This window comes from Mirounga angustirostris, unplaced genomic scaffold (genome assembly GCF_029215605.1).
Source record: "Mirounga angustirostris isolate CCGP_5_RB_7025 unplaced genomic scaffold, mMirAng1.0.hap1 SCAF_3, whole genome shotgun sequence".
Taxonomy (NCBI): domain Eukaryota; kingdom Metazoa; phylum Chordata; class Mammalia; order Carnivora; family Phocidae; genus Mirounga; species Mirounga angustirostris.
The window spans coordinates 43,737,945-43,753,405 of NW_026991711.1; the positions used below are offsets into that span (position 1 = coordinate 43,737,945).

At 36.5% G+C, this 15,461-nt stretch overlaps 2 pseudogenes; one reads left to right on the forward strand and one right to left on the reverse strand.

Annotated features, from left to right (window-relative positions):
* The first annotated feature begins 866 nt into the window (after positions 1 to 866).
* LOC123839230 (peroxynitrite isomerase THAP4-like) lies at positions 867 to 1,651 on the forward strand (annotated as a pseudogene).
* A 1,528-nt stretch (positions 1,652 to 3,179) lies between these two features.
* On the reverse strand, positions 3,180 to 3,379 carry LOC123840144 (small nucleolar RNA U3; annotated as a pseudogene).
* Positions 3,380 to 15,461: the final 12,082 nt, after the last annotated feature.

Here is a 15,461-nt window from a genome sequence, read left to right on the forward strand (position 1 = left end):
TCTTTTTTTTTTTTTAAGATTTTATTTTGACAGAGAGAGACACATGAGAGAGGGAACACAAGCAGGGGGAGTGGGACAAGGAGAAGCAGGCTTCCCACGGAGCAGGGAGCCCGCTGCGGGGCTTGATCCCAGGACCCTGGGACCATGACCTGAGCCAAAGGCAGATGCTTAACGACTGAGGCCACCCAGGCACTTTTTTTTAATTCCACATCTATTTAAATTCATTAACTGTAGAATTAGGTCTTACTTTTTTTGTATTATGGATGATGTTGATTAAAAGGGTAATAGGAAATGACTATAATTTTGATATTAATTATACATAATAGAAGTATCCTTATAAGAGCTTTATAGAAAAGAATCTAGGTACTTCATGCACAATTAATTGTACTTCTAGAACAAATTTTTAAATTATTTCAAAATGAAACATTAGATTACAACAACAGTAAAATGTAGTGGGAGATTATATGAAAAGACATTTGAAACAACCTAAGTTAAGGGGAAGGGAGTGAGCATTGCACCCAGGGCAGCCCAGGAGGTCACCAGTCAGGAGAAGGCACAACAGTCTCTGGAAGTAACTCCAGGAGACTAGACACCACAGAGTCAGGCAGCCAAGGAGAAGCAAATGCATCTTCTGTATATGTGGCAGTGAGAACATCACCTCCCCGGGAGGGGGCCTGGTAGATTAGAGTGCCATTTCTATGGGTGACTTTACCTGCTCCCAGGATCTGGGGCATACAAATTTATTAGCTTACTTCATTCTCCAAGCACACTCAGAGCCTGTTGACTTAAAGACATAGAGACTGGCTGCAGCAGGATTAGCCTGACAAGTGATTGGCTCAGAGCCCCCTGAGTTGCTGCCCATAACAATGTCCCAGAGGCCCTCCAAGAGCCCCTCTGCCCCTCTGAAAGATGTCACCCTGAAGTCAGCCATGGAAACTGCGCAGAATGAGCACATGAGCAATGGCCAGTCCCATGTCCACCACCAAGATCATCCTGTCAGCATGGGGGCCTGCATACTCATCAACTTGCTGCACTCCTCCTGCTTTTTCCAGCAGAACAAGAGCCAGGTGTGCTGCCTGCAAGAGCAGGTTGAGAATGATGAGCTGAAGACCCTGTGGCAGAGGATCAGCCTATCTAACAGCCAGGTGCACAAGCTTCAGGAAAAGCTGGAGTCACTTAAGTAAGTACCTACCTGAGCAGCCTGCTGCCCCCAGCTGCAAACCTCCCAAGATGAACCCAGTGGTGGAACCACCATCCCAAATGCTGAGTATCTGGATGCCAGATCCACCAGGACCAACCCAATGCCACAAACTTCTAGTACCTAGAAGAGGTACACATCTCCCATGTAGAAATTCTGGTTTGAACCTTCCACCCTGACACATAAATCATCCACCTGAAGCCTGACACCAACAAGATGGCCTTAGCACCCAGAACGCAGGTATTGTGGAGGTGGAGGGCAGAGTGAACCAGCAGGAGCTGTGCATGGTGTCCCACTCCATTACCAGGCTGTCCTTGCCAAGGAACCCTATGTGGATCCGATTACCTAAAAATTCAGGCCGAAGGCAAACTTGAACAGACCGTTTCCATGGCAACCACTACCCAGTCTGTGACTCAGCATCTCTATATTACCTACAAGAAGGCGACATCCTGATTGCAGAGTAGAATTTTGTCCTGGGCGGGGCCTGGCCACCTGTGTCATGACACTTCAGCTTCTCAGTAGATGCCCCACAGCAGATGTGTGACCACAGTTCTCCATGGGTTCAAGAGTGTTGTCAGTTGTATCTGTAAAGGTATAGAAAAAACAAAAGGCCTTTATTAAAAAGAAAGAAAGAAAAAGGAAGAAGGTACTCCACACAAATCATTTAAATGATTTTCATTATTAGAATGAAATTTATAATGTATAAAGCTTATTACATGCTTATTAGGACAAATATTATTTTAAGTTTCTAACCATGATTTAATACTGCTATACAGGTTTTGAAGCAAGAATTTAGCTAATAGCCATGTTCATTAGCATTCCTTGAAAAATTAAGCCTTTTCACTTTCACATAATTGTTCTTAGAATTATTTTATGAATCAAAAACATATACTAATTCAATACAGAATCATATTAAATTATATTTTATAGCAACTGTAAGATCAGAATAACACTAACATACTTTGAAGTAGTTGCATTGTCATCAAGACATAATGCAAATCATCTTGAAAAATAATCTGTTTAATGTCAAGATAATTAAAAAATGAAGCAATTATTAATCTAAAATAGTCATTCAGACATGAATGTCTAAAAGTATCTGGTGAGGACTAAAATATCTGATGCACTAATTGCTAGGAAATGTATTTTTACCTTATTATTTTGTTACCTTTTCCTTCAGCCTACCGCTAGAGCATGCTCCATTGGCTAATTAGACTAGTTGAAATAAAAGACTAACTATGATCTTGATTAAAAACATTCAAAAGGTTTTTAATTTAAAAAAATATGAAATTAAAAATTTAGCCATGTTCAGCCAGTTGAAAATAACTGAATGTCAACTGGCCAAAATCTATTGCCAAGTATACATGTTTTGCAATATTTGGAGTGTTAATAGTAGGTTTTAGTGTGTTATTAACTTCCAAGCTCAACAAGAAGCACTCATCAGTATTCTCCTAACCTTTTCAGAATGAATTGCATAGGATTTACTGTGAACTCCAGTGTTAATGTGACCATTTAGTAACAGTGGTCAAATTTCAACAAGATGGTCTCTCCCATATAACAATATATCAGTGACAATAGTGCTTTAAGTTTTTAGAACATTTTCAGATCCTTTATTTTCTTTTTCTAATAAATGAATTTGTGAAGTAGGGAGATCAGATATTTTTCTCCCAATTAAATAAAGGAAGAAAATAATTTATAAGAAAGTTAACTGGCTTACTAAAATGCATACAGATATATAGAACACAAAACTAGAAGGCTAGGCTCCTTGACATCCTATGTTTTTTGCAATGAGCAACAAAACCTGATGGGCAGTGGGCACATTCTCTCAAAAAATATTTTATCATCATTGTTATCTCCAGAAACTGCTCCACTGACAGGCTCAAGACAACCCCCATTTCTATTTCTGTTAGCATGGTGATACCTAATTAATAGCTAGCTCATCTTTCCATTCTTTCTTTTTGTCTTTTCTTTTTTTTCAACAGAAACCACTCAGACTGTGTCCTCTCCTCTTACTCCCCCAAAGGAAGAAAAGAACAATGGCAATAGGCAGTTGTGGAAGCAACACATAAAGCCAGCTTCATGCTCAGGAGAGAACACTGAACCTCCTCCTTGCAGTCCTTTCAAAAAGATATCTTTCAAAGATATCTGAACAGCATGGCCCTGACCTCTCTCTCTAACAGTCCATCCACAGCATTTCAGTGATACTACCTTTCCCACAAGGGACTCTACCCAGATCCTTCTGTTTCTCTGGAATGGTGGTTACAGCAACTCTAAAATGTTCATCTAGAACCTAGGAAATCCTAGATTGACCAGCAAATAAATGGTTGTATTAGTTCACATAAGTAACATGATTGCTGATAATACTGATTAGAGATCTAGGTCAAATAACCTCTCCTTGCCTCCCCACTTTATCTGTTAATAAATATGTCTTAAAGAACATCACTATGTCAAAGGTTAAAACACAGGCTGTTCATAAGCTCAATAAAAAAGGACACAGTGATACAGGCCTACCCCAAGAAACAGGAAAATGTTCAAATAAACAATCTGACCTTACACCTAAGGAACTAGAAAAAGAAGAACAACAAAACCCAACATGAGTAGGAGGAAGGAAATAATACAGATCAGAGCAGAAATAAATGACATGGATATTTAAAAAATGAAAAAATCAATGAAATCAAGAGCTGGTTCTTTGAAAAGATAAAATTGATAAACCCTTAGCCAGACACATCAAGAAAAAAAGAGAAAGAGCTCAAGTAAATAAAGTCAGAAGTGAAAGAGAAGTAACAACTGTCACCACAGAAATATAAAGAATTATAAGAGAATACTACAAAAAAATTACACCAACAAATTAGACAATCTAGAAGAAATGAATTCCTAGAAACATATAATCTCCCAAAACTAAAGCAGGAAGAAATAGAAAATCTGAACAGACTGATTACTAGTAATGAAATTGAATCAGTAATCAAAACTACCAAAAATATAAGTCCAGGACCAGATAAATTTACAGGTGAATTCTACCAAACATTTAAAGACAAATTAATATCTATTCTACTCAAACTATTCCAAAAAACAGAAGAGAAAGGAAACCTGCCAAATGTACTCTCTAGGGCCAGCATTACCCTGATACCAAAGCCAGCCAAAGACACCACAGAAAAAGAAAACTACTGGCCAATATCCCTGATGAACATAGATGCAAAAATACTAAACAACATATTAGCAACCCACATTCAACAATACATTAAAAGGATCATTCGTCATGATCAAGTGAGATTTATTCCAGCGATGCAAATGTGGTTCAATATTTGCAAATCAATCAATGTGATACACCAGAGCAACAAAACAAAGGATAAAAATCATGTGATCATCTCGACAGGTGCAGAAAAAGCATTTGAGAAGATTCAACATCCATTCATGATAAGAACTCTCAACAATGTAGGTTCAGAGGGAACATATCTCAACATAATAAAGGCCACATATGAAACATCCACAGCTGACATCATACTCAACGTTGAAAAACTGAGAACTTCCCTCTAAGATCAGGAACGAGACAAGAATGCCCATTCCTGTCACTTTTATTCAACATTGTACTTGAAGTCTTAGCCACAGCAATGAGGCAAGCATAAGAAATAAAAGGCATCCATATTGATAAGGAAAAGGCTAAACTGTCACTATTTACAGATGACATGATACTATACATAGAAAATCTTGAAGACTCCATCAAAAAACTATTAGGAGTAATAAATGAATTCAATTAAGTTGCAAGATATAAAATTAATACCCAGAAATTGGTAGCATTTCTATATACTAATAGCAAAGTAGCAGAAAGAGAAATTAAGAAAAAAATTCCATTTACTATTGCACCTTTTAAAAAGAATAAGATACCTCAGAATAACCTTACCGAAGGAGATGAAAGAACTGTATTCTGAAAACAATAACACACTGATGAGAGAAACTAAAGATAACACAAACAAATGGAAAGATATTCCATGTTCATGGATTGGAATAATTGATATTGTTAAAATGTCCATATTACCCAAAGCAATCTACAGATTTAATGCAATCCCTAACAAAAGACCAACAGTATTTTTCATAGAACCAGAACAAATACTACAATGGGACTAAAAAGACTCTGAATAGCCAAAGCAATCTTGGGAAAGAACAAAGGGAGGTATCACAATTCCAGATTTCAAGATGTACTATAAAGCTGTTGTAATCAACACAGTATACTGGCACACACAAAAAAGACACATAATCAGTAAAACAGAAAAGAGAGCCCAGCAAAAAACCCACACTTATACAGCCAGTTAATCTATGGTAAGGGAGGCAAGAATATTCAATGGGGAAAAGACAGTCTCTTCAACAAATGGTGCTGGGAAAACTGAACAGCTATGTGCAAAAGAATGAAACTGGTCCACTTTCTTACACCATACACAAAAATAAACTCAAAATAGATTAAAGACCTAAATGTGAGACCTGAACCATAAAAATCCTAGAAGAGAACACAGGCGGTAATTTCTTTGACATCAGTCATAGAAACATTTTTTTAAAATATGCCTCCCAGGCAAGGGAAATAAAAGCAAAAAGAAACTACTGGGGCTATGCCACATTAAGAAGCTTTTGCACAGTGAAGAAAACCAACAACAAAACAAAAGGCAACCTACTGAATGGGAGAAGATGTTTGCAAATGATATAACAGGTAAGGGGTTAATATCCAAAATATATAAAGAACTTATAACTCAACAACAAAACATAAACAATATGATAAAAAATGGACAGAGGACCTCAATAGATGTTTTTCCAAAGACATATAAATGGTCAACAGACACATGAAAAGATGCTCAGCATCATTAATTATCAGGAAAATGCAAATCAAAACCACACTGAGATACTACCTACACTTGCTTTAATGGCTAAAATCAAAAAGGTAAGAAATAACAAGAGTTGGCAAGAATGTGGAAAAAAAAGAACCCTCATACACTGTTGGTGGGAATGTATATTGGTACAGCTACTGTGGAAAATACTATGGAGGTTACTTAAAAACATGAAAAATAAAAATACCATATGATCCAATAATTCTACTACTGGATATTTCGTGAAAGAAAACAAAAATACTAATTTGAAAAGATATATGCACCCCTATGTTTACTGCAAAATTATTTATAATAGCCAAGATATGGAAGCAACCTAAGTGTCTACTGATAGACAAACAGATAAGGAAGATGTCACACACACACACACACACAAACACACACACACAATGGAAGATTATGCAACCATAAAAAAGAATGAGATTTTGCCACTTGAGACAACATGGATGGACCTAGAGGGTATTAGGCTATGGGAAATACTTCAGATGAGAAAGACAAATATCATATGATTTCAATCATATATGGGATCTAAAGAACAGAACGAATAAACAAACAAAAAGCAGAATCAAATCTGTAAATACAGAGAACCCACTGGCAGCTGTCAGAGGGGAAGGGGGTGGGGGGATGGTCAAAATGGGTGAAGGGGAATGGGAGGTATAGGCTTCCAGTTATGGAATGAATACGTCAGGAGAATAAAAGGTATAGCATAGGGAATATAATCAATGATATTGTAATAGTGTTGTATGGTGACAGAGAGCAGGTACACTTGTGGCAAGCAAAAAATAAAAAAAAAATACAAAATAAATGATACAGAATAATATCATGGAACTCATTATTAGGAAGACTATCCAGGATCCACATAAGTAGTAAAACATCAATTGGTCGCTCCCTTTGTCTTTCTGTATCCTCCTGGAACCTCACATTCTCTTTTGCTCTTTCTCAAAGTGCATCTACTATTATAACTACTGAATGATACTTACAGTAATTAAAAGCTAGAGAGAACCTAAAAATGCAAGGACAGAGAAATTGTGAAAAAATATTTCACTATGTGGAATACTATGCAGATTAAAACAATAATATACAGGAATATTTAATGATAGATGAAATGCTAAAAGTATATTTAAGATAAATTTAAGTATATTTAAGGACAAATTTGTACATATCTGGAATAAATAATGAATAAATGAGTAAATAAATGAATAAATGTATCCTCAGAAGAATGCCAAACACATAGTAAGCACCGAATAAGTATTAGATCTTACCCCAGTTGGATTTGTGAATGTATGTCAATGCATAGATATCTATGTAGAGTCCGGAAAATTTTTTATACTTCCCAAATCACCAATCCCTTCAATTAGCAAATGGAATGTGATAAATCCTTAATTCTGATACAGCTCTGTCTTGCTTGGTATACTACTCCTCTCAACCCTTTTGCCCAAACTTTACCTTAGCATAAAACAGTTTGACAGTACAAGGAAGACTAATATAAATTCTGATACATGCAATTCCAAAAATTGTAATGAAAAATGGAAAGGAAAAGAAACACATCTGGTAACTTGAATATAGAATTTCTCTAAGTGATTCTCAAGTATATTTAACAGAATATCATTAATGTCAGTGGAAATGAAAAAATATCCCCAGTGAGTTTAAAGCATATAGTGTAAACTACCTGTAACAGATGAATTTTCAAGTAACTTTTCTTGTTTTACCATAAAACTTCATGAAGTTTTCCTATCCTGATTTATAATATGTGTGTTTTAATATTAAAAAGTGTCCTTTTTTTGGGCGCCTGGGTGGCTCAGTCGTTAAGCGTCTGCCTTCGGCTCGGGTCGTGATCTCAGGGTCCTGGGATTGAGTCCCCACATCGGGCTCCCTGCTCAGCGGGAAGCCTGCTTCTCCCTCTCCCACTCCCCCTGCTTGTATTCCTGCTCTCGCTATCTCTCTCTCTGTCAAATAAATAAATAAAATCTTAAAAAAAAAAAAAAGTGTCCTTTTTTTTTTTTTTTTTTTGAGAGAGAACCGAACCACTTTTGTGTTATCTTGACACTTAAAGATGAGAAGTGCTATGTTTGTCCTTTAGGCTGACATAATGCCTAGGACACCATCATGTGTCTTCAATGGTAATAGTGCATTCCTTTGAGAAGCACAGAATGTCACGATTTCATATTCTATAAAAGATATTAAAACCAAGTTCGTCCCAGACTTTCCCAGTACAAGTGTAGTGTCTATTAACAGTTATACGGTAAATTGATATCGCAAAATTATATATTAAGCCAAGTTTATTATATGAAAGAAATAGGGTGCCTGGGTGGCTCAGTCGTGAAGCCTCTGCCTTCGGCCCATGATCCCAGGGCCCTGGGATCAAGTCCCACATGGGGCTCCCTGCTCGGCAGGAAGCCTGCTTCTCCCTCTCCCCTCCCCCTGCTTGTGTTCCTGGCTCTTGCTATCTCTCTGTCAAATAAATAAATAAAAACTTTAAAAAAAAAAGAAAGAAATAGAAACCCATTCTAAGTCATTTAAGAATTGGGAAAACAAGAAAAAGCTAAATGTTATTAATGAAATTTTGACTTGAAGATTGTATTGCATGTAAATAGGAGATGCAGTAAATTATGAGCTGAAGAATGGGGAAGTACAACATTAAAAACCTGCCAGTACACACTAAAGTGATTTATAATAAATATATATAGAGAGAGATTTTAAGCCATATTTTAAAACTTGATTCAAATTCTAAGATTTATTTTGTGTGTGTGTGTGTGTGTGTGAGAATGTAGTCCTCACTTCACATAGTAGTGCAAGACCATAAAAATGATCATGCAAGCTGAAATCATGCAAAGCAATTTTTATCATTAGTGGGAAGAGTTGCAGTTGCTGTGACATCTAACTTGCTTTGGATTATCTTTTTAAAGAGGTTTGTATAGCAAGCAGGTTTGGAAGATAGGCATAATTTGCTGGAGATTTATTTACTATCCAATATAATAAAAATAAGCTCTCCCTCTGGAACAGTTGTATTACATGGTATAATACATAAGGCCCCTCTCTCAGATCAGACTTCCTAAACTCAAGGTTCTTCTGTAACACGCTCCACTGTGTGTACAGGCATCACCTGGCCCTCCTCTTGTTGCCCTGTGGGAGCTGGGGCTTATTTATTTGACAGAGAGAGAGAGATGGAGCATGAGCAGGGGGAGCAAGAGGGAGAAGCAGGCTCCCTGCTGAGTAGGGAGCCTGATGTGATGCAGGGCTTAATCTCAGGACCCTGAGATCATGACCTGAAACAAAGGCAGCCACTTAATTGACTGAGCCACCCAGGCACCCAGGAACTGGGGCTTAGACAAGCAACACCACAGTGTTACTCTGGCTACTGCTGTTGTTATAAGTGATACATTGTCTTTGCCACCTACCCAGGAGTCTCCTGTCTTCTGCCAGTATTTATTAAACCATGGCAAGCTAAATTTTCCATGGAGGTCATGAATAGGTCAAGGAATCTATCTTCTATTATTCAAAATTATTAAGATTTAGAAAGCAGTTACCAAAAAAGAGTTTATATATTAAAAAGGAGGAGAAAATTTCTGTATTATTTTCAGATAATGGGATCACACAATTGTAGAAGCAACAAATATTGTGAATTTAATTAAATTCAAAATATTTCGAACTAGTAATTAAAAAAATTGAATAGCCCTTTTCCCCTCCCTAAAACAGTTGAACATGAAGTGTAGTCAGAATTAGACCCAGCCAGATACTAAAACTTAATATAAAGCTAACATAAAATAAAGTCACTGTGTTGCGTAGATGACCTTGCATTTTGAATTGGTGGGCATTCTTAAACTTATTAGTTTCATAACTTCACATTTTTATATAAATTGGGATTTTTTAAAAAATGTTAACTTATCTTTGTGTTATTTGTAGTTAATAATACTGACAATAGTTTATTTTAGGATATCTTAAAAATCACAAAATGCATAAAAATAGAAATCAAGTACAATTCCATCATGCAAAGAAATATTTGTTGGCCTTTTTTTACTCACTACAAAAGCAATACTTTGGCCATAGAAAAATGAGAATCTACACAGGTAAGTCAAAAGATGAAATAAATTTAAAATCTCCCACAACCACACCTCTTAGAGGTAACTACTGTTAATACTTTCATAAACTTATTTCCACACATTTTTCTATGCATATATATTAATGTCAGTATTCTGCTTAGTAACTTGAATTCTTCACTTAACCATACATCATAAATATCTATCAATGTTAATGGATATTTATCTGCAATACCATTTTTAACTGGGTGAAAGGTATTGCATTTTATTAATGCACTATAATTTATTTAACACCTGTTTACAGATATTAATGGTTTTTTCCTCTCAATATCTTGATATATTAAATAAGGCTACAGTAATGCTTTCTCAGAACCAGCAGATATACTGCCTGGGTTTTATAATCTAGACTCCTGACTTCAAAGCTTGTTTCAAGGACTAATAATCATTTTGTTTCTGTCATAAATTTTGCTTGTATTACATCCAGCTGATGGATCCTGTTCAGGGTCTTAAATGTGTCTGTGCAGCCACTCTCCCCTCAACAACTCGTCCCACACCAAAAGAAGGAAGAGAGACTGCCTCTAGTCCAACCACAGACTACATTCTCCAAAGAAACTCCTGATCAATAAAATCTTAACAATGGTAGAAACCCGGATGGCATGGATGAATGTCCTGTGGCCTGATTTCATCTGCCCTTGGCCTAAAGAGGGGGCTAAGAATGAGAAAGGTGGCCTTTGACATTTGGGAACTGCTCTGTACTGTCAACTAGGCCTTTTTTCTACTACTGAACATAAACAATTTTTTTTTTAATTTAAAGATTTTATTTATTTATGTGAGAGAGAGAGAGGGAGAGAGAGTGCACTTGAGCAGGGGTAGGGGCAGAGGGAGAAGCAGACTTCCTGCTGATGAGCAGGAAGCCCCACACAGGGCTCCATCCCAGGACCCTGAGATTATGACTTAAACTGAAGGCAGACGCTTAATTGACTGAGCCACAAAGACACCCGAAATATAAACAATTTTATAGAATATCAATATCATAAAAGGCCACATATTACTATATGACTATGATGGTTCAAGACCAAAACAAGGTCACTCTATAATCATGCCTAAACATAGATGAAAACCTGAACATTGTCCAAACAACAAAAATAATCCAAACGTTCCTCTATTCTACCAAATGAGTGACTGCTTTCACAATTATAGCTTTGGCCTCATTCTAGCTTTCCCTCCTTCTAGATAAAATTAGCATAACCAATCATAGAAATACCCCCACTTCCTGACTACATTCAATCTGGAGCAAAGCCCTGCTTCCTTAAATCTTCCTGAAAATCACCAATAACAGGATAATAGGCTCAAATCTGTAAATCTTGTTAATAGTCTCCCACTGAGATGCCCCATGGTTCCCCATGATGTAAGCTCCTCCTCCTTACAATGAATCACAATCCCAAATTATTCAACCACAGGCATGGCTGGAGAGCAATGACACTTTTAAAACACTAAAGAATTTCTGGCATAAGGTAAGTGCTTAATAAATGTCAGCTGTTATCATTATAGGAAGCAGCTTATTGTAAAGTAACATCTATGGATTTAGAAATCTGGGGTGCCTGAGTGGCTTAGTTGGTTGGGTGTCCAACTCTTGATATCAGCTTAGGTCATGATCTCATGAGTCCTGGGATCGGGCCCTATGAGTCAGGCTCTGCACTCAGTGGGGAGTCTGCTTGAGATTCTTTCCCTCTGCTCCCAAACTTGCTCGCTTGCTCACTCTCTCTCTCTCTCAAATAAATAAATAAATATTAAAAGAAAAAGAAATCAGACCTCACACTGCACTATCTTGGCCAAATCCTAGAATTCTCTAAACCTCATTTCTTTATCTGTAATGTGAGTTATAGCAACATTTTCCTGCAGAAAGTTGAGTATTATTAGATGAAGACCTCATTTAATATTAATTTCCTTCCTGTATCTTCCCACTTATTTTATAAAATTCATACTCTATTTCTAGGACAGTAAGTGAACTTTCAATGGAATAATCCATTTGTTTTAGTTCTCTCATAGATACCCACAAAAAGCAGAAATAAAGAAACCTTTTAAATAGGGGGATCATTTATGCACAGTCATTTTCTAAAATATTTTTTCAAACAAGCTACTGCAAACTTGCAGGAGAGGGTAAAGGAATGAAAGAGTGAAGGTATAGCTTTGTTCCTTGGCCAAGATAGAAGACACCAGAACCAGACAGAAACATTTCTTGGAGACTAGATGGCAATTTATGTAGAGCCATTCCTACACATATTTAACACATGGTTTGATGTCTTAAAAGTTCAACTTATATACAACTTCAATAACCATTTACTGCATGAATAAAACTACACCTGAAGACAAATAATCTTTATTGGTCAATGCACTAATTGAGGCCATTCGGCATGAGAAGATAGTAATATAACCTTTTTCCTGCTATTTGAGCATAGGTCTACTACAGAAAAAAACAAAAACAAAAATGAAACAGAAAAAAGAGCTTTTTAAAAAGGCCTTTTCTCCACCAAGAGTTGAATAAGAGAATAAGAGGGGGTGAAAAAAAGACAAGGACAATAGGCCATATTCAAATCAAATAGAAAAAATAGAAATGTGTGTACTGAAACTAAATCAGTGACTGTGTTACACACTTTAAATGCTTCAGATATCTTTAGGTTTCCTGAAGCATGTTATATACTGTTTTTCTAAGATACTGCCATTCTTCTCCAGGGGAAAAAACTCAGAATAAAGGGCTAACATGAAAAAATATGAGAGTGAAGAAAACTGTGTCCAGTGGAAATCAATTTTCAGTACATTAGAAAACATCTAGTTGGTTTGCTTAATTTAGACGTTTTTCCATTTGGTTACTTAGAAGAATACTTAGCAGAACTTTAACCTCATAATTTAAATTACCTCAATTTCCGATGAAAGCAAGAGAGTAAAATATCAATTTATGGATTTACTAACATTATGGATCAACTAACATTACAGATTAATCAGGAAATCACTTAGAAAATAGGAAATAAATGTAACTGAGGAGCAATTTTATTGGAATTTATTGGTATATTTTCACTCATCTGTCATTTTGTGATTTCTGGAATCATTTTTGGTACTTATATTCTAATATATTTAAATATATATTCCATTTGTATGCACATACAATTGTACATTCCAACATTAACCATCTCATATAATATATTCACATCAATTTAAAATTCATCATTTATTTACATAATTTTAAATGTAGATTTTGCATTTTCTCTCCTATACATGTTCATAATTGTTAAATTACTCTCTTTCTTAAAGTTGAATATTGAGTTTATATCTGCTTACTGCTTTATTTACTGATTTTCCTACACATAAATGAAAACAATGCAAATGTCCTATTGGTTTTACCACATGTAGATAGATTTGAATTAAAAAAAAAAAAACTAGTAAAACTTTGGTATTGGTTGTGACTCTAGTTGGAGTTTGAGAGGACTATAAATAGTTAAGTCATTAAAAAACTCTCTAAGGAGTATGTAAATGGGAAAAAAATAATTAATCTTTAATGTGTGTGTTAATTTTTTTTCTCTGCCGCCTGGAGATGTAAACCTTTTTAAAAGCTTCCTGCCAATTTTACACTCCAGGAATGTCCTTCTCAAGGACCTAGCACCATCCTTTTTAGGTCGAGGATGATAACACCCCTATCTGCCACTCTCTGTAACAGAGTAAGGGCTTACATTCAGTGGGAGCCAATGAGCAAGCACAGATGGTCTAATCACAGAGAAAAGCATCTCAAACGTGGAATAACACAATGTGCTCCCCACATCCCATTGATCACCCCTCCATTATTTTTCCAGTAGCTCACCCAAACACTTAAAAACTTTCCCACTCTTGGGGCACCTAGGTGGCTCAGATGGCTAAGCGTCTGCCTTCAGCTCAGGCCATGATCTTGGGGTCCTAGGATACAGCCCCATGTTGGGCTCACCACTCAGTTTGTCCCTCCCTCTCTGCCCCTCCCCCCTGCTTGTGCTCTCTCTCTCTCTAAAGAATAAATAAAATCTTAAAAAAAAAAAACTTCCCACTCTATTCTTACAGACAATCAGACACCAAAACTTTTCACTCATTCTTGAAAATTACTTGTCCTATCACACTTCCTCAGGAGCCCACCTACACATGGCTAAATCATTTTTATATTCTTCCCACTAGAATGCCCCTGGATCAGTTCTGCATGCAACAGAAACCAATCTGGTCCACTTACACAAAAGCAGCATTTGTTGAAACGGTTGTGAAAATATCACTGGGAGAGCCCCAAACTGTGGTTGGGACTAAACAACCAAGAATTGCAGCATAATGTTGCAAGAATCACCGACATTTTTGCCTCTCTATTAGGCACAGACACTACTACCCCTTGCCTCGCCAATTGCAGTAACCTGGCATATTGTTGCCTCTGCTTTCCCTGGAAATAGGAAATAGCTCCTTCTGCTACTCATGCTGCTGCTGATACTATGGACTGCCACTCATTGCCAGAATGGATCCAGTGTGAACCTGACCTGCTCACTGTAGCGTCGTAGAATATGTGCCCATTCCCTAGCTGCAGAGGACCCTGGGACTGGGAGTATTTTGCATTCAATAGTGACAAATGAGCTCTGCCATGTAAGTTGGAAAATCCCAAAATTATTGGGAAGTGTTTTAGATGCTAAACTCTAAGATAATGACAAAACCCCACATAAGTTGCTTTTCCTATCAATCTTACATAAAAATCTAACATTACTTACTCCATTATCTTGTCATGCTTTTGCTTCCAAAAATCTACTTGTTGCAGTGATATGAATGAACCTGGAGGATATTATGCTATGTGAAATAAGCTAGACACCAAAGGACAGATACAACACGACATTTATGAAGACTCTAAAATAGTCAAACTCATAAAAGCAGAGAGTAGGATAGTAGCTTCCAGAGACAGGATGAAGAAATGGGAAATATTAGTCAAAGGGTACAAAGTTTCATTTATACAAGATGAGTAAGACCTGGAGATTTATTGTATAGCATAGAGTACAATACAATAATGTATTTTATACTTAAAATTTTGCCAAGAGGGTAGATCTTATGTTAGGTACTTTTATGCACAAAAGAAATAATAATAAATAAAGAGGGTGGAAGTTTCTGGATGTGATGGGTATGTTTATAGCATAGATGTGGTTTCATGGGTACATACTTAGCTACAAACTCATCAAGTCGTCTACACAAATATGTACACTCTTTATATGTCAACCATACTGCAATTAAAATGGTTAAAACAAAAAACAAAAAACCTGGTTCTCAGTAACCAGGTGAGACAAATATCCTAAATGGGCGTCTATGACCCTCTAGGAT